At 38.6% G+C, this 20829-nt stretch overlaps 1 protein-coding gene across 1 annotated transcript in view; it reads left to right on the plus strand.

Annotated features, from left to right (window-relative positions):
- The window catches only part of LOC114652816 (kelch-like protein 10), a 54975-nt gene that overhangs the window by 2500 nt on the left and 31646 nt on the right, over positions 1-20829 (plus strand). The window lies entirely within an intron of this gene.

The raw sequence follows: 20829 nt of genomic DNA on the forward strand, positions 1-20829 counted from the left end.
ACAAAACAGCCACAGCAATTCACATTTGGGCATCAACGTTAAATGATGTCAATAAAGGTGCTTCATTATTTTAAGAAGTGAATCCACACCCCTGGCTGAAAGCTGCTGCAGAGTAAACCGAGTGGTGGAGTAAAGTATCCTTTTAAAATGGGTGAATGTCACAGCAATGTTCTGCTTTGAACTTTATTATTTTTTTTTTAACTTCTTAAAATGACATGGATACACTGTTTTGCAGTGTGCATGTTATCTTGAGACATGGATCAATACTCAGTAACATTTCTGGCTTGAAACATGAACAAATTAATTAATATTAAGGCTTTTCTTAGTAATCAGACGCTAGTACCCTTCACCATCATAAAAAGCAAGAGAGGGCTAGTTATTTTTTTTTAATTTAGAAGATATGTTTCACTTGCATTTGCATGTGGCAAATGAATATATACCATGATTGTGAAGAAATAACTTTGACTTGAAAAATACCAAACATATACTTTAAGACACTTTTATACCCTCCAACCGGGTGAATTTAAATTGAAATCACAGTAAAGCAGAATTTCTTTAAAAATATTGCACTGATCCAAAAACAACATACCTCACTCATTTACAACTTGTGCAAAACCATTTTTTATGATGCAGTTGTGAAACTGAACCTTTGCCTTTTCTCCATTGTGACTTAACCTTTGGTTTTATGGTTGGCAGTCTTCATCAATTTGTTTCGTAGCCTTTCCTGGATGGATTTTTAATAAAGATGCATCCAGTTTAGTGGTTTTGTACTTCTGGGATTCTTAATATTTCATCATTTTTTGCTGAAAATATTCTTCCTGTGACACCATGTTTACTTCTTACAAGTGGCATCATTTTGGGAGCTGTTACCTTAGTAATTAATCCCAGGACCACCCAGGAATGCACAATCCATGTCGTCGTCAGAACAGCGACATAAGAATGTTCTTAAAGCCAACAAATGACCAGAAATACATGCATATAGTTTTGTTATTGATTTACATTTATTATAACAAAAAAGAGCTCTCACTGTCCATAAACTCGGGCTCTGGTACTAGTCCTTCCCAAGGAAACAACTTTGAGGGTGTTTTTTTTTTTTTTTGTGCCTCTAATGATTCTGATGCTATAATTATAGATTCAGTAGGTAACAAAAACAATAACAATGCTTATTTATTATGCACATTTTAACCCAAAGTGTAGCTGTAAGTGCTTTAAAAAAGTAAAATAAAATGAAAACAAACACGTAAACAAACAAATACATACATAATAGAAGAGCCCCTATTGGAATTAAGCATGAATTAAATTACTGTTCACTCTAGGCAGGGTTTTAAGTCTCCAGTAGTTACAATAGTTTGGACATTGACTTTGCCATTCTATGTCATAACATGGTAAAGTCACATGGCCAAGGAGGAGAGGAAAAGAAACTGGAGATACTAGAAAAAAGAAATCTCCATTGGCTCCAAGGCCCAACAAATACCCAGATCCACAAAAAAACATAGCGTAGATGAAATACAGATAATATCCAGTTAATGAAATATTAAAACAAATTCTTTGTTATGCATGGCTATTTAAAGGATATTCTGAGAGTTTATAGTCCTGGATGGGGGATTACTAGAAGTTGATAGTTCTTCTGAGTCTGTCTTGTTCTTTCTGGGTGCATCCAAGCTTCCTGGACATTCTGTGGTCTTTCCTGAATTACAGCTCCTTCCACAGAAAGAAAGGAAGAAAAAACAACTCTGAGGCAACTACAACTCTTTAACCTTTCCCCAATAACTTTCTTCTGCCTCCATGATATCTCACTGAAGCAACCAAGGTGAAACAATGATAATATATATGAACGTAATCATACATTTACATAAACATAATCATAAAGAAATACTGGATACTGAGAGAGCCATCTGACCAACAACAGCAGCAGTGTAAACCATCTCAATCTCAGTATTTTCAATGCATGTGCATCTACCAATTTATAATAAATGTATATTATACCCACAGTATTTTCTTATTTCCCCAATTCTATTACACATATACAGTGCATCCAGAAAGTATTCACAGCGCATCACTTTTGCCACATTTTGTTATGTTACAGCCTTATTCCAAAATGGATTAAATTCATTTTTTTCCTCAGAATTCTACACACAATACCCCATAATGACAATGTGAAAAGAGTTTACTTGAGGTTTTTGCAAATTTATATTAAAAATAAAAAACTGAGAAATCACATGTACATAAGTATTCACAGCTTTTGCTCAATACTTTGTCGATGCACCTTTGGCAGCAATTACAGCCTCAAGTCTTTTTGAATATGATGCCACAAGCTTGGCACACCTATCCTTGGCCAGTTTCGCCATTCCTCTTTGCAGCACCTCTCAAGCTCCATCAGGTTGGATGGAAAGCGTCGGTGCACAGCCATTTTAAGATCTCTTCAGAGATGTTCAATCGAATTCAAGTCTGGGCTCTGGCTGGGCCACTCAAGGACATTCACAGAGTTGTCCTGAAGCCACTCCTTTGATATCTTGGCTGTGTGCTTAGGATCGTTATCCTGCTGAAAGATGAACCGTCGCCCCAGTCTGAGGTCAAGAGCGCTCTGGAGCAGGTTTTCATCCAGGACGTCTCTGTACATTGCTGCAGTCATCTTTCCCTTTATCCTGACTAGTCTCCCAGTCCCTGCTGCTGAAAAACATCCCCACAGCATGATGCTGCCACCACCATGCTTCACTGTAGGGATGGTATTGGCCTGGTGATGAGCGGTGCCTGGTTTCCTCAAAACGTGACGCCTGGCATTCACACCAAAGAGTTCAATCTTTGTCTCATCAGACCAGAGAATTTTCTTTCTCATGGTCTGAGAGTCCTTCAGGTGCCTTTTGGCAAACTCCAGGCGGGCTGCCATGTCCCTTTTACTAAGGAGTGGCTTCCGTCTGGCCACTCTACCATACAGGCCTGATTGGTGGATTGCTGCAGAGATGGTTGTCCTTCTGGAAGGTTCTCCTCTCTCCACAGAGGACCTCTGGAGCTCTGACAGAGTGACCATCGGGTTCTTGGTCACCTCCCTGACTAAGGCCCTTCTCCCCCGATCGCTCAGTTTAGATGGCCGGCCAGTTCTAGGAAGAGTCCTGGTGGTTTCGAACTTCTTCCACTTACGGATGATGGAGGCCACTGTGCTCATTGGGTCCTTCAAAGCAGCAGAAATTTTTCTGTAACCTTCCCCAAATTTGTGCCTCGAGACAATCCTGTCTCAGAGGTCTACAGACAATTCCTTTGACTTCATGCTTGGTTTGTGCTCTGACATGAACTGTCAACTGTGGGACCTTATATAGACAGGTATGTGACTTTCCAAATCATGTCCAATCAACTGAATTTACCACAGGTGGACTCCAAATAAGTTGCAGAAACATCTCAAGGATGATCAGGGGAAACCGGATGCACCTGAGCTCAATTTTGAGCTTCATGGCAAAGGCTGTGAATAATTATGTACATGTGCTTTCTCAATTTTTTTATTTTTAATAAATTTGCAAAAATCTCAAGTAAACTTTTCTCATGTTGTCATTATGGGGTGTTGTGTGTAGAATTCTGAGGAAAAAAATGAATTTAATCCATTTTGGAATAAGGCTGTAACACAGTGTTTCCCAAACTCAGTCCTGGGGAACCCCTGTGGCTGCAGGTTTTTGTTCCAACCAGATTCCTAATCAGTGACAACACCTGATAGCACTGATCTCATTTAATTGGCTGGAATTTTTTTTTCTTTTATTCGACATTCAGAAAAGCATAACAGCATGATTTTTACATTTATAAGACATTTAGAAATATTTCTGCTTTTGCTATAGATTTAAATGCTTAACTGTCTTTTGTTGATTTCATTATACTTTGCCCTTTCTCTGTGCAGTTTTTCCCCCCTTCATTGTATCTTAATAATGAGAATTAAAAATGAGCAGACATGCTGGCAAACAACACTGAATAATCAAAGGCTGCAACTACTTTAGAGTCAGACCCACTAATTAGTAAATAATGGATTAATTAAACAATTAGAAGACCTAGAAAAGTAGAATGAAAATCAAGACGAAAATACTATATACTGTAACTGCTTGGTACATTTTAATATTTTTTTTTTTTTTTAGCAAACTTAGTTTTCTAATTTCTATATTGTTCCCTAAACACAGAACTTGGGAAATATCAGTTCACTTAATTAGCCCAGGAGTTCAATTAAAAACAGAAGCTGGTTGGAACAAAAACCTGCAGCCACAGGGGTTCCCTAGGACTGAGTTTGGGAAACACTGCTGTAACATAACAAAATGTGGAAAAAGTGATGCGCTGTGAATACTTTCTGGATGCACTGTATGCTGTTCTTAGGTCAATTTCTGTAGACTGTCATTTATCAATGTCAATTTTTTGCTGCATCTCATTATGTGTCTTTACTTTCAAAATTGTGCCTTTTTTAAAATTTAAGTTTTTAAGCTTAATTAAAAGAAAATTTGCAATGTTTCCCTGCATCTTTTCTTTTAGAGTGTCTCATCCAGTTTTTGAGCTGTTGGTAGCAGATTTGGGAAAGCACAGTACAATCTAACATGTCGTTTTAACCTATTTACATTTTCCAATAAATGCAATGCATTACAGTTTAAATTCTTGTAATTACATTATAGTTAATGACTTGATTAGAATTTTATTACTTGTGTTCCACATGTTTGTGAGTGAATTATTACTTGTGTTCCACATGTTTGTGAGTGAATAATACTGTATGTAAATATCATAAATGTCTAGAGGGCAGGCATTTCATTTCACATTAACATCTTAGGAGGCAAGTGTCACTATGCGATCTGTGTCCCCAGTCTAGTTTTCACTGATGTTGCAGCTTAACACACAACAAAGTAAAACTCATACTTCCTAAAAAATGAACTTATTCTCTTTTAATGTTGAAAATGCTAGTGTCCAACAACAACAGCTAAAAAGAACCTATATGAAAATAAATGCTGATAAGAAAGTCATCAATCTCTTTGTTTCTTGTGTGATTTTACCAAAGCACCATTGTAATCCTAGAGTTGAACAGACATCTTGGGCAGTTTACTGATGTTATAAACGGGTTGTTTGGCAGATGTTTCCTTTGCAGGCTTGTCTTCAGGATCTCTGTTTTATAGTTTTCTACAATTCTTTGTTTTAAATTAATTAATCAGTAAACATATACATAAAATTGAATAATGTACATGCAATCTTGCTATTGATTAAAATGCCCAGTTTTGTTTGATTCCTGCTGCAATTTCATACTACATTTTATTGGATTTAGACTCTTAAACATTCCATCATACTCTACCCCATGCTTATTTCAGGTAATTAGACTCACATTGTTCTAATGTGGCTCCCTATAACAATTGAGTATTTTCTTCACAAGCTAAGTGTTTTATTATTTTATTTACAAATTATGCCTACAGATCAGAACAGCAGAAAATATTAACTAAAACAAAATATGCATTATTTTCATCCAGGCATAGAGTACATTACTATTTAACTAAACATTCTTTGAGTGTTGCACCAGAGATATGTGCTGTTTTACAACATGATAGTTCAATTTACTTTGAGATTAAGGTCAAAAATAAAGATTTTAAGCTTTACATTGAAAGAGAACAATTTTTCATTTTTTAAATGCACTGAAAGAATTTAATTAATGGAGAATGAGGGGGCTTCGCTCGCCAACCCCCACCGGCCTGTGCTACACACCAGTCACTTTGCGTCTCTGCCGCTCACGTATGTGGATTTCACTTTCTCATGGATACACCTTTTCATTGGGAAGAAACACTACTTTTCCCTGATGGCAACACGAATTAGACGATCTACAAGTCTCCGACTTAAAGTTTAAATCTGAACAATCTATTCAATCTCTTTTCGCTGTTCTGTTATTTCACAGAGTAATAATCTTTTCTTTAAGGCCCCGGGCATAGTTAAATCTCTTGGCACAAAGTCTTGTCTCACGGGACTTGAAAGTATCTCTCTGAAAAAGTCAATGTCTCGTCCCAGGCTAAAAAAATCTCGTCTTGTCCCAGGATTTTTTATATATAATAGAGAGATTTAATTTTAGTTTAAAAACGAGGGGAAAAAAGCAAAACCATGGTATGTATCTGCAATATTTGTAATTAAAAGTACAATAGTTATGTTAATATTTTTAACATTGTGGTAGTTCATCAAGAATTAAATTAACAGCCACAAAAAGCTCTGTGATACCCAATGAATTCAAAACACTATAAGCACAGAATTGTAAAATGTAGCACCATACCCCAATCTCCATATTGATTTTGTCGTTACATCTCTTTAATGTTACTGCTGGAATGCAGATGTCTGTATACAGGTAAGTTAACTGAATGTTTACCTTAATTACTAGTGAATGTAATAGTCAAATAAGCTAGTGGTACATAAAAAGAAAGCATTTACAATTTATAAATTACTAAGAAACAGTCTTCATTATTGTGTAACACAGTAAGTACTGGGGGTAGCTGAACACACCCGATCAAGAAGTGCAATAAGTTATCTGTTGCTTGCCACACTAGCAATAATTTTACCAACTCCATGTTTGCATGTGATTGAATCATTTTTATTTATTATCATTTATTTTTATTAAGAACACTTTTTGTGAAGTAAAGGCTTCTAGTTTCTGCATCATATATTTGAAATAGCAAATTGCAAATGTAAGTCATGTAGTTTAACTGTTGAATTCACATTTATTGTTACGGAGTTAATTCTTACTGAAAGTACATTTGAGTACTTGTACTCTCCTACTGGTGTGTATTTGCATGGTTTTATAAAGTAACATAGTAAGTGATAATGTGAATACTTTTTACAAGTAATAATAGGCAAAGTATTCTGTTTCAATTTGTAAAGATTACCTTTATTTATGTAATTACTCCAACTCTTGATTTACTACTCATTCTGCTAAAGGGCAAAATCCAACTCTAAAGCAGTCTATCACAGGGCCCATCTCATGCAGATGTCTGCACTCTCCCATGCAGGGTCAATTAAATATAACTACTTAACCTTACCTGCACGTCTTTAGGGGATGGAAGGATGGATAGATTTTTTATTTTTAAGTAATCTACATTCCTTCAAATAACAAAATAATCACCAGATTTCAATATATTTATGTGACATACAAATACTGTATATGTTGTTTTATATATATATATATATATGTTTCTAACAATAAAAACAAATAAATATGGATGCTGATATACAGTCACCAATATTTGAAAGATATCATTTTTTATTGTTCTCTAATTTGGAGTACTAGTGTATAACAAGAATTATTATAATCTTGCTTCATCTTGATTCTCAAATGAAAATACAAATCTGGGGATAACCCGTTAAAAGAACGTGGTAAATAGAAGTGAAATCTTTCACTGCAAAGTCTATTCCTAGAGGGCTTCTTCCTAAAATGTCCTCCCCCAATTCCTTCAGTCAATGAAGTTTAAGCCCCCGGGATTTCAGGGAGAGAGTAAAAAGATACTAAACAAAAGACTTGAGACTGAGAGAAAATAAAACCTAAAAATTGTTGTTATCTCAGTAGCACAAGATAACCAAAACTTATTAATTACATTTCTTTGGTGCAATGAGTGCTGTGACAATAGAGACACACAGACACACACAAATTTACACCACTTCAGCTACTTGGCTCCACATTTGGGAAGTAGTTCTGTTTGCTATGATATTTTTCTGTCATATTAACTACTGCATCACTATATGGAATTACAAAACCAAATAGAGCTTAGATAAGTAATATGGCCTATGGATATACTATGTGTTAAAATGCTACAGCCTTATTCTGGCATTGCATTTTTGCATTTCCAGTTAGACAGCCATGTAAACTTACTTTAGATACAGTACGTGTTTAGACATGCAATTATAAGGTGAGTGCTGTGTAGCCTTGTCCATGCTTTACTGGTGTCATTGGGAATGTTTGTTTCGCTGTTTTGAGTACCAGCTCTTTTAATGTCAGTCCTTTTGACAGGGTGCAACACATTTTTTATTTCAAACATGCATTTTGCTGGTCATATCTTCACAAACACAGTTGCCAACCTTACATCAACTCATATACTATCATTGTAACTAAACAAGAGAGAGCATACATAACACCTGCAACAACGTAACATTCACATTTACCACTCATCCATTAATGTCTTTGAAAGCCAATGAATAATCTGATGTTACAAAAAAGGTTTTAACCTTTGCAAAAGGTTATGTTGATTTTTAATGACACACATTAATATGTTTAATAGGATTTTTTCCAGGAGACGTTTTGGCTATTGACAGTTTATCATAATCAGAAGTTTGCTTCACTGTCGCTACTTTGAGCACTGCCTTCATGATGTGTTGGATTGGTTTGGAAATTTGCACTCGGTGAGCTGTCTTAATTGTTCCCATCCAGTTTCAAGTAGTCTCAGTCTGTTGCTAAATATGCTCCTCTATTGAGCCAAAACCTCATACAGTGGGTGAGAGTCATTGTCAAGCAGCTTCCTGAGTGACCTCAGTTCTACCATTTCTCCATTGAGTTGTTCAACCTGATTTCCATATTGAACTAGCCTTTTTAATCAGTTTATTTAGTCTGTTGATGTGACATGCACTAATGTCATTTACTCAGCACATTATCTCACTGAAAAATACACTGACCACAACAGACTGGTAGACAATATACAAGAGTGGTCTGCAAACACCAAATAGCTCAACCTTCTCTGGAAATAGTGGCAACTGTGCCTGCTGCTGTATACAGTCTCTGTGTTGGTATTTTGTGATTATTAACGACCGTTAACAATTATGGACATTTACACAAGCGCCTGCTTAAGCCAACACTGAGTTTCCACCAGCTCCTAACCAGTCTGGGTATGAAATGTAATCGTATTTGATAGAAGGGCACCTGTGAATCAAAAAACAACTTATCTATTAGAATTCATATATAGTGTGTATATACTAAGCATATACTGTCTGTTCTGCCCAGCTTCACTTGTGTGGTCCACCAGGGGGGCGTACAGCTCCCTCAACCTCGACACAGACAGGCTGAGACACAAGTTCAACACAGCAAACTTTTATTCCTCAGTGGGAAAGAGTTTTCTGTTGCTCCCCACTTTGCAACACAGTACAAAGCACCAAATGTATCACAGTCCTTGTCTGTCTGTCTGTCTCCTCTATTCCTCCTCCCACAAGCTTTGTCCTTCACCACTTGACTCTGGCTCCACGATTGGTGGTGGTGTGTCTCCTTTTATAGCACACCTGGAAGTGCACCAGGTGTTTCTTGACCTTGCCAGGACTCAGCCACACCTGCTGCACCCATGGAGCCCAATAGAACTACAAGTTCTGAGATGCCCTGCACGTATCCATGGCGCTATATGAACTCACGGAGGCTGCCCTCTAGTGTATTGGGGGGGATAATGTCCTAAATGTGGTCTTTCCACCCAGCCCTGGCCATCCGTCACACCTGGAAGAGTAATAAAATATATGTTGCATGCTTAAAATAAATAAAAAACTGCCCCTACACTTAATGACTTCCAGAAAGACATGCATTTTTTTGAGTTTATCATCATCTAGTGCTTTACTGTGAAATTAAGTGTTAAGATTTAGTGAAATATAATAATTTTACAGCCAAGAATAATTTGCTGAACAATAATAATTATGTCAATTCAGTAATACTATTAAAAATTAATAAAATGTTTAGAATGCACCACAGTAATACTACTGAAATTTAACAGAACATGTAGAATGCACCACAGTCATAAAATTCAACTCGATTGCTGAAAGACAAATAAGGGTTTAGCAAAAATTCTCAATAATTATTGTGGTCAACATAAACATCTGAACTAAGCCAACTATTTTCTCCAAATTATACTGTAGGAGTGCTTATAATCTTATACACACTTGAGAGGGTAGTGAATGGAAAATCACTTTTAACATAGCAAGTGGACTACACAGACAGACACTCACTCTATGTGGACCATAAGAGTAGAGGGCAAAAAGTGTGGTTAGCGACTAGAGATATTTGATTGCGGGTACTCACACTTAAATTAGGACCCCCTTGTATTGTATCATACGTCATTGGGAGATTTGTTGGTTCAGTGTCATATAGTCCGTCTATGCCTGTTCAGTTGAAAATCCACTCTACTTAAAACATTTCATGGCTGTGAACAGTTCACAGCAGTCCTATACTGTTCTACCTTCCCATCGCTAGCTTTGTCTCTGGATGGCTCTGAGGAATATGAAGTGTAGGCTATTGTTGATTCTAGGCAGAGAGGAGAATAAATACAGTATCTTGTGCACTGGAAGAGCTATGGATCTTAGGATCATTCCTGAATTTGGTTTGATGCCCTTTAGGCAACACATCTACTTCTTCAACTCCAGAGAAAGATCCCTTTAAAGATCCCGCAAAGTCTCTGGATGTTCCACAGGGCACCAAGATCAACTGATTTGAACACTTTGTGAAAATCGACAAAGGCTGCAATGAAACTGGCTATATTTGCGCTTGTGCTCGATGAGAACACTCAGTGCCAGGATGCAGTTGATAGCAGATGTTGTAGTCATAAAACCAGACTGCTCTAGTCGCTGATAGCTGAGAAGTGATCACAGATTGTATTGAGGATGACCCTAGCAAGGTCCTTAACCAGCACAGAGAGCATTATCCCACTCTACCGTAGTTGCCGCAATCCAGGTGATCATCCTGGTTGTGACATTAAACTGCATCCAGCCCAGCAAGCAGTCCTCCAACTTGCAGGGAAATCTTGGAGTTGGTGGCAGGATTGGCACTCCAGCCACCGTAAAAACTTCATACAGCTCTGAAACAGCAGAACGGACTCTTTGCTGCTCTCCAAGGGAGAAGCTCTGCTGCAGCCACCCATAGGAGTCAGTTCAGGAGTCAGACTGCTCGCATTATGAAGGGTATTGATGTATAAGAAAAATCCATATCATAACAAAACTAAAAAATGTTTTTCGGTATGAACCGGTATACCTCCCAGCACTAGACAAGAGTAAAGAAAAATTATCACCATGAGAAAAAGGAAGGGACAAGATAATACTGCCTACATCAGATACTACATCAGTCTCTTGGTCACTTTTTTTTTTTTTTTAAACCATTTGTACCATCCAGAACCTGAGATACTTAATCATCTTAATCTGAAGCAGCTCTTCCATCCTCACTTCCTGAGAGAGACACCAGACTGTAAGAACTGATTTTCATATGTGGTTGTGAGCCATAGTCACAGCAGGCAGGAAGGACAATATCATTTGCAAGAAGCAGAAAAAAAGTTCCTTAACAGTAAATATTCTCCAAGCCTGAATTTCCCCTTAATTTCTTGAGTACAAAAACACAGGGATAATAATGCCACGATAATATTCCATGACCAGGACACAATCTGTGCTCTGCCTTCTGAAAATGAAGGCTGCAGTATCTTACTCAGGACCCTGATATGGTATTTTCTTTGGGGGGTAAGACTTCATATGGTACATTTAGTATTTTTCAAGTCAAGTCAATCTTTATTGTCATTCTATATCTGCATTCATGTGGTGAGATGAAACAGTGATTCTCCATGACCTTGGTGCAACATACAGCAATAAAAAAGTGCCAAGAATAATGTACAAAAATGACATGAAACTAAACAAAGATCACAAAAAAGAATATACGTATAAAACCACTGGTAATGTTGAGCTGAGCTAAGTGGGCCTAGACATTTGTATTTATTAAGGATTATGACAGTATGTGGTATGAAGGTGTAGCACAGTTTGGAAAAATGTGAATAAATGCTTCAATATCATTTGCCAGATAGTAAAAGAGCCGAGTCCATATAGCAGATAAGAACAGTCTTTTGCAATGCTGTAGGCTCTCCGATCACCAGGTGGTACATAAGAAACCAAAAAAATTATCCACAATGTGGATGCCCAAAAATTTGGTGCTCTAGCCCCATCGATGTAAAGAGGAGTAGAGTCAGTGAAGGTCATTTTTTTTTTGCTTTATCAAAATTTAAAGGGAGATTGTTCCTCTTACACCAGTCAGCGAGACTCATTACCTCCTTATGTATGCTGTTTCATCATTATTGTTGATCAGACCCACCACAATCATGTCATGATGTAGTTAGTGCTGAATTTTGCAGAACAGTCATTGGTCAGCAGTGTAAAGAGCAGTGGGCTAAGAACACAACCTTGTGATGTTCCTGTACCGAGTATGATGGTGCTGGAGGCATTGGTGTCAATATGTACTGACTGAGACCTTTCCAACAGGAAGTCTAGGATCAAATTGTAGAGGGAAGTGCGCAGGCTCATCCCTCTCAGTTTCACAACTAGCTTTTGCGAAATTATGGTATTGAACGCTAAGCTGAAATCGTTGAAGAGCATCTTCACATAATCACCTTTCAGTTGGGTCAGTAAAGGGTGGAGTGCAGTAGATACTGCATCAGCAGTGGACTATTTAGGGTGGTACACAAACTGCAAAGGATCCAGTGATCTAGGGAGGCTTGCTTTAATATGCTTCATGACTAATCTTTCAAACCACTTCATAATTACAGGTATGAATGCCAAAGTGTGAGAGACATCGAAACAGGTCACAGCTGGCTTCTTTGGTACTAAAACAATTATGATATTCTTGAAGTTAGGGACAACTGATTGGCTCAGGGAAGTGTTAAAGGTATCTATGAGTAAATCAGTCAATTTGATCTACACATTCCTTGAGCATTCGGCCTGGTATATTTATCAGACCCAGTATCCTTGCATAGATTCACTCTGATTAAAGTTCTTCTCACCTCAGTTATGGATAGGCAAATCAACCTGTCTATTTAGTGGGTTTTATTGGTGAGGATTTAATCACAGGTACAATATTCCATGCATCACACCGTGCATAGAAATCCTTCAGGATATCAGGAAGTGAGGTATCGGTGACACAGAAAGGAGCTAGTGGTTTATAGTTGTTGATGGTCTAGATCAGGGGTGGGCAAATTACGGCCCGCGGGTCACATCCGGCCCGCCGAAGATTGGTACAAAATTGCCCAAATCAAATCATATCATAATTATGACTGCATTCATTTGACCTTGTCCTGTAATGCCTGGCGTTCCAGCAGGTGCCGCATTAGGCACAGTGATACATTGACTTGATTTTGTGGAGCCCAGGTTACTCTCTGTTATTACTTTGCTACTGCTCTGAACCCATCTGCAACAATGAGTGGGCCAAAGAAAAGAAAAGTCAACAGTGAGTGCCGAGTGTTTAATAAGGAATGGACAACTAAATACTTTTTCACTGAAGTCCGGTCAAAGGCTGTATGTCTTATTTGCCAAGAAACCGTTGCGGTTTTAAAGGAATACATCAGCCGTCACTTTTCCACCAAGCATACTAATTACGCTAACAACCAGTCAACACAAGAATGGACGGCTACCGCTCAGAGGTTGGCAGCTAGTTTGCAGGCTCAGAAAAACACCTTTATCCGACAAACTGCCATCCAAGAATCAAACACGAAGGCAAGTTATGTGCTGGCATTCAAATTAGCAAAGACCAGCAAGCCTTCCTCTGAAGGGGAGTTTCTCAAAGAGTGCATGGTAGAGACAGCAGGTATATTGTGTCCTGAAAGCAAGAATAAATTTGAAAAAATTAGCTTATCACGCAGGACAGTGACTCGCCGTGTTGAGCTAATTGACGAAGACTTAGCTAGCAAGTTAAACAAAAAAGTGGAGTCATTTACATTATATTCCTTGGCACTGGACGAAAGTATAATGACATAAAGGACACCGCTCAGCTTTTAATTTTTATCAGAGAGATTAATGACAATTTTGAGATAATTTTAAGTAAGTTTTTGGCCATGGAATCCCAAAAGGGGAAAACGCGGGGAGAGGACTTGTATGACAGCGTGTCGGGGGTCATAAATAGGCACAAGCTACCTTGGAGCACGCTCTCCATTGTTACCACAGATGGATCGCCAAATCTGACTGGAAAAAACGTTGGGTTGCTCAAAAGAATCCAGGAGAGGGTGAAGGAGGACAACCCTGAGCAGGAGGTAATTTTCTTACACTGCCTAATCCACCAGGAAGCACCTTGTAAATCCATATTGCAGCTTGACTACGTAGTGAAGCCAGTTGTAAAATTCGTTAACTTTATTCGAGCGAGGGGACTTCAGCATCGTCAGTTTATTACGTTTCTTGAAGAAATTGACACTGATCACCAGGACTTGCTTTACTACTCCAATGTCCGCTGGTTAAGTTTGGGGAAAGTATGTCGATGAGTGTGGGAGCTGAAACAGGAGATTATCTCATTTTTGGAGCTACTTGAGAAAGCTGACGATTTTCCTGAGCCGAGTGACACAGATTTGCTTTGTGATTTAGCTTTTGCTGTGGACATACTGACACACATGAATGAGCTGAACGTGAAGCTACAAGGGAAAGACCAGGGGGGTATTTTTCGTACGTGGATTACTCGTTTAGCTGGATGTAATTGCTGACGATTTGGCATCATCCTGGATCTGTCGGTTTTTCGAAACTCTTGCTGGATGTTGTCATAGCAACACATCCAAATCCTCAAACCTGTAAACAAGGATTAGCTCACACACTTAATCCATTCCGTGCATGGAATTCATTCAGTCATGACTTCACCGTTCATGAATGAGCGCCCAATTGATATCAGTGCGCAAATTATAAAAAGAGAATTTCATACAGAGAGGGTTTTGCGCGATCAGCAAGATCCTTTATTGCTCCCGGAGGAAATTCTTTTTGAAAGATACCGCTTTAGCCGAGGGGGAATATTGTACCTCAAAGATTTATTTGCTCCTTATATTCGAAGTCAAACTAGGCGAAGTCAGGCTCTCACAACCACACAGACAGTATGCATTGCTTTGAGGTTTCTTGCAAGCAGCACTTTTACATACTGTAAGCGATGCAGAAAATCTATTTAAAAGTGCAGTTTGCCAGGCAATTTGTAAAGTCTGTTTGGCTCTGAAACATTTCCTTCGGGTTTTCATAGTGTGTCCTGGAAACCTGCGTGTGCAGACAATGAAAGAGGCGTTTCATGCCATTGTAGGTAGGCAACACACAGGCAAAAACACCCACAGTTCCATAAAGAATCTCACAATCAGCCTAACATTCTCATTACCCAGGATTTCCAAATGTGATTGGGGCACTGGATTGTACGCAGATCCGAATAATCAGTGTCTTCATTAAATATTTGTCCTTCGTCAATATCTTGTTGGTCAGACACAGGTTCTAGGGATATGACATTCCCTGCAACTGACCCAACAAAAAAGAGGGCTATATGGAACATACCTATGGCACACATCGATGACAAATATATGCAATGACCATCCTTTACCTGAAATGAAGTGACCACTGCATCCTGCCACTGGTTCTGGGGAGGAGCTTCCCCCTGAAATGCCCTCAGAAACAGGGCGATGGGCATTTTGCTGGCGAGCCAACTCTTCTGCAGGGGTTAGGTCTGGACTGCGTGGACCGCCACCTGTTTTTTGCTTGTCTGCCTTCTTATTAGCTTTAGAATTAATGTTTTTTATATTATATATGATTCTTTATGTCAACAATTCTTTAAATAGTTATATACCAATATTTACCAGTTTGAAGTATATTCTTATACTTCACTTTAACCTGTTCTCCTTGTGCTCATGTTTGATCTAGAATTATGACATATTAAATAATAATTAATCTGACACATAGGAAATGAAACACTGCATTCAGTAAGTACAATGCACACTACTTAGCGTTTAATTTGTCGGCTACTTTTTGCCAGCCGTCTTTTCTGGTTTGAGCTGCTTTTGCAGTGTTACCCCTTGTGCATATTAAATCTTGAAATTCTTCATGTCCTTCGAATAAAAGGTCTTGCTCCGCTTGTGTGAAAAAAAAATGCGCCCATTCTTTCGTCATTTTGTTACAGCCTATCAAAGACTTGCTGATCATGTTTTCTAGACTCAATATACAGTATATGGGCTTTTCAATCAGCGCGGGCGCGTGCATTCATCACGGATGATTAGATCCAGCTAGACTAATCTACTACACGGCTGAGTTTGAAAAACCAAATTATCCCAGATGAGTTTAACTGGCATTAACTCATCCAAGATGAGGCATCTGATCTCGGATGATTTAAGCGACGTACGGAAAATACCCCCCAGTTTGTGCATGAAATGTACACAAACGTCAGAGCCTTCAAAACCAAGCTAGCTTTATTCTCAAAGCAAATGTCAAACAACTCATTCGCTCATTTCCCCACACTCGCTACGCTGAAAGAGGCCCCTCAACTTGTGAAAAATACAGGAAATCACTGGACGACCTGCATGGAGAATTCTGCTCTGATTTTGGAAAAATTTACAAGTCACTTCAGCTGGTGTCATGTCCCTTCACACAGGACCCTGAAACGGCACCACAGGAGTTGCAGTTGGAACTGATTGATCTCCAACGTGACACCGTTTTAAAGGAGAAGTTCAACTCTCTTAAACTGGATGAGTTTTATGCTTCATTAAGCGCAGCCAAATTCCAAACATCCAGAAGATGGCACAGAGGATGCTGGTGTTGTTCGGCTCTACGTGTGTGTGTGAACAGAATTTTAGTGTGATGAACACCAACAAAGCACCCCACATATCCCAGTTGAGCGATGAACACCTCAGATCTGTTCTGAGAATTGCCACAACAAAACTAAACACCAGACTTCAATGCACTGGCAAAAAAGGGTCCTCAACAACACTGTTCCCACTAAAAGTGAATGTAAATATTAACACTGTAATGCCTTTTTTATGTTTATGTTTGATATGTATGCATCTAGCGCTGGCCTGGCCTGTCTGTCAAAATTTAAGAGTCAATGTGGCCCCTGAGCCAAAAGGTTTGCCCACCCCGGGTCTAGATGCCCTTCCACATGCTCAGTGTGTCCCGTGATATGATGACACTGTTTCAGACAGTAACATCATCTGTGCATTTACGAATGTATCTCATCACAGATGTTGTATACACCTCCAAGTCAATGCAGTCCCCATATGTGGCAGCTCCTTAAATACATTCCAGTCAGTGCACTTAAAATACTTTTCAAATCAGTTATTCTTTTACAAAACTTACAACTTACAGAATATGTCCATTTTCAAAGCAAGACTGGTATAGAATATTGATCATTGTCTTGAGATTTCACAAACATTGTAAAATTGCATGTCTATGTTGTTTTTGGAAAAGTACACATTTTATCAGATTGTGCCATTTTAAAAGAAGTCTGACTTTGCTCTATACAGCGGCAAACTTTCACACTGGATTGTGGTTCATGGTGATGTTTCTTAGTGTAGCAACTGCCATTTCTGCATTTAAGGCATGGCCAGCCACTACCCAGACATGTTTGTCCCCGTCATGATTTCTTAAAAAAAAATTTATGTATGTATAGAGGTTTTAATGCATGCAATTTACATAATAAAAACTGGCACAATTAAAATTGATTGAATAAAAACTACTGTTTGGCAAAAAATATAAAATGTGAGTTTTTTTGACTGCTGCAGTGGTTTAATTCACAGGCTCATCAAATTCATCTTTTTACTCGTAAGTTCAGTGATTTAACCCGTGCCTCTGTGTGTGTGTGTGTGTGTGTGTGTGTGTGTGTGTGTGGTGTGTGTGTGTGACTGTGTGTGTGTATATATATATATATATATATATTAAAAACTATATCACCCCTCTGTGATAATTTGTCTTGGTGCAATTTTGCATTATTTAGGGTGAAGATGTTTGCTAGCTATTAAGCGGACAGTGCACCATTGGCATTATTCCTTTTTGCTTGCATGCAGTGGTAGACTAAACTAAGAGTACATTTTGAATTTGTATGCCTTCATTTATTTTATAATCCTCCATTATACAAAACCATATATTAATTTATTTGTGTTGGGTTTCTGTGTGAGTGAGCCTGTACACTTAAAGGTAACCTAAACCTGAAGCGTGTGTGAAAAAAATCAGCTTATACTTGGCCATAGTTTTTTGAGCCATGGCTTAGGTAGGGTTTTTAAAATGTAGAAAGAGTAGTTCTAATTTCATACCCTCTCACAATCATACCCATTACCATTCACAAGAACTTGTTATTGCCAATTCATCTAACCAGTGCTTAGTTGTGGATGTGGGATGAAGCACCATTTTCTAAAATTGAAAACTTTGCTGTTTCAAAGTGAATGTACTATATAGTACACGCACTATATAGTATTGCTAAGTTTTAAGGCTTTTCCACAATTTGCACTGATGCTCCATTTTATGAATGACTAGCTTTCCCCCACAGCTCTACCCGCGTAGTAGTGAAACAGTACAAACTTTATAATCAAAACTTTTTTTTTTTAATTTAATAATTTGTATTCAAAAGAATTTAAATTGATTGCTTTTGTATCAGAGAGCCTCTTGATATAGCTGTCGGGGCAAGAATGTAGCTGTGATCTCTTTGCCAAAAATGTAAAAAGTTGGCAAGGTATCTCTGGCCAAGCAGAAGGTAGGTACGCTCCAATGTCAAACATTGCCACTGTATCTGATCATGTTCAGCTCTGACGGGAGAGCATCCCCTGCATGGAGAGAAGACCACGAGGCCGTGATATCTCTGCCAATGAGCAGATACCCTCTAAAACACACGTAGCTGTGATCTCTCCCTCAAAAACTTCAAACGTTACTCTTTAACAATCTATAGATGAAAATGGCTGTTGAACAAACAGGTATCACTAGCTAAGCGGAGGCAAGGTATGTTCAAACACATGGCAAGAGGTACAGAGACTCGAACGGAGGTTGGCACGTGGGTGAGAAAGGCCGCGCTTGGCTCCCTTCTCCCGAGGTCCAGCCTCTCCCTCCCCTAGGCCTGCAGCCTCCGTCTCGGATTCACACGAATAAATTAGTGCCGCAACTGAACTATGATACTTAGTGCAATGACAGAAGTCACAAAATCAACCAAAAAGCAAATTATAGAAAAAAAAACTCGATCCAAATCCGTTTAGTAGTTCTCTCGTGAAAAGTGGACAGACAGACAGACATATATACCCGCGTTTCGCAGCGGAGAAGTAGTGTGTTAAAGAAGTTATGAAAAAGAAATGGAAACATTTTAAAAATAATGTAACATGATTCTCAATGTAATTGTCGTAGGCTTATTTTTGTATTGACAGTGAATTTGATGATTGTAATGAGTTTAATTTATGGTTGTAAAATGTTGTGTATGAGAAATGCACATTTTTAGGATATAAGGATCTCTTTTTAAAAGACATTTGCAGTTCTGCTCTCGGGCTGTAAAATGACCAAGCTGTCTTGTGAGCTTACTCTTGAGCATGCAACATACAGTTGGCAATCTTTTGAAGCAATCTTGTGTCAGGTCAATGCCAACCTTTTTTTTAGTGTCTGGCCCTGTGACTTATTTATTGTTATAGCGAAGCAGACCCTTACTGGAAATTGGAGGAGTTTGAATTGGAATGAGAGGTCAGAGGGTATGAGAGGGATGCGAGGAATAAATACAGTCTCCCATTAGCCAGTTCCAGTGAAGACAGTTACTTCAATGAGGTTCTTGTGCAGAGAATTGATCTGAAGCCTGGTGCTGTTACAAAGTTATAGTGGTTATATGTTTCGTAGTTGTTTTGTCTTGGTAGAGTAATATATATATATATATATATATATATATATTGCTCTACTTTCCCCTATTGTATTATTAATATGTAGCCTTAGAATGCCTAATCTCACAGACTTACCACTGTTTATAAGGTATTATTGTATATAACTTATCCCCAACTTCCCTTCTATATCTATAACCTCAGGCAATTAGATGTAGTACAAAGACAAGCAGAAGTTAAGTTACAAATAAAATAATGTATTACTGATAATATTCATAAATAATAACAAAATGCAAAGTACATTTGAATATTGGCAACCATACAATCTGATTAAATGGTGATATGTAGTTCAGGCAGCACATAGACTTGTAGTTACTTAAAATGTCTCTAGTTAAGGCATCATTGGTGCTCAGCTTTCAGTCACATGTCTGTTCGAAATGGCTGCTAAACTGTGCTCTTCATTGTGTTGTCTTCATCATCACAGGCCAGCAAGAGATGCTTCCTTCATCACAGGTCAGCAAGAGAGATGCTTCTTTCAGATGTTGGTTACTAAGAGAGAGAGTGTGAGGTTAAACAAGTAAATATATAGATTTTCTGTCCAACCCCTACAGCCAATAGGGCGTCGTAGTACTTAAAGGCCTCTGAGACAAGCCAATTCCAAGCAGCCATACCTCAGACCAATGGGGGAATACAACATCTTAAAACCTGCCACCCCCAAGACCATATGTCTTTAAGTCTTTCTTGCGGGGGTAGAAATGAATTAAGCAAATTAACACTAAGCAAACCGGTTTAAGGCACATCTTCCCCCAAATCCTGTCGTAAAATTCAAAGAGGCTCAGTCGTAAAAAGGGGGGGCAAACACGAATGCCTCTCACCAAAGTAACACTAAATTACAATGCTTTGCCTAAAGATCAAATAAAGACATACAAAATATTTATCAAGTTATATGTAAAATCTCACATCACAACAGTAGTAAAGTGGTGGAGTAAACGAAAAGGCAGGAGTCACCAGCAGGAAGACGTGAACCAAGGCCAACAATAACAGGCTTGAAGCGGTGGAGTAAATGAAAGGGCAGGAGTCACCAGCAGCAAGACGTGAAGCAAGGCGAACAATAACAGGCTTGAAGCGGTAGAGTAAAGAAGAAGGGAGCAGTGAGCTTGATGAACAGCTGAGGAAAATAAGGAAGCGAGTGAGGAGGCACATGAGTGCAGGATGTCGTTAATGTATATAAGCAGGGAGCCAACCACATGGTAGGTGCGCTGACAGCGGCTATGTGGAAAAAGGAAGGGGGATCAGGGGCGGCCCTTGTTCG

This window comes from Erpetoichthys calabaricus, chromosome 5, assembly GCF_900747795.2.
Source record: "Erpetoichthys calabaricus chromosome 5, fErpCal1.3, whole genome shotgun sequence".
NCBI classification, from domain to species: Eukaryota; Metazoa; Chordata; class Cladistia; order Polypteriformes; family Polypteridae; genus Erpetoichthys; species Erpetoichthys calabaricus.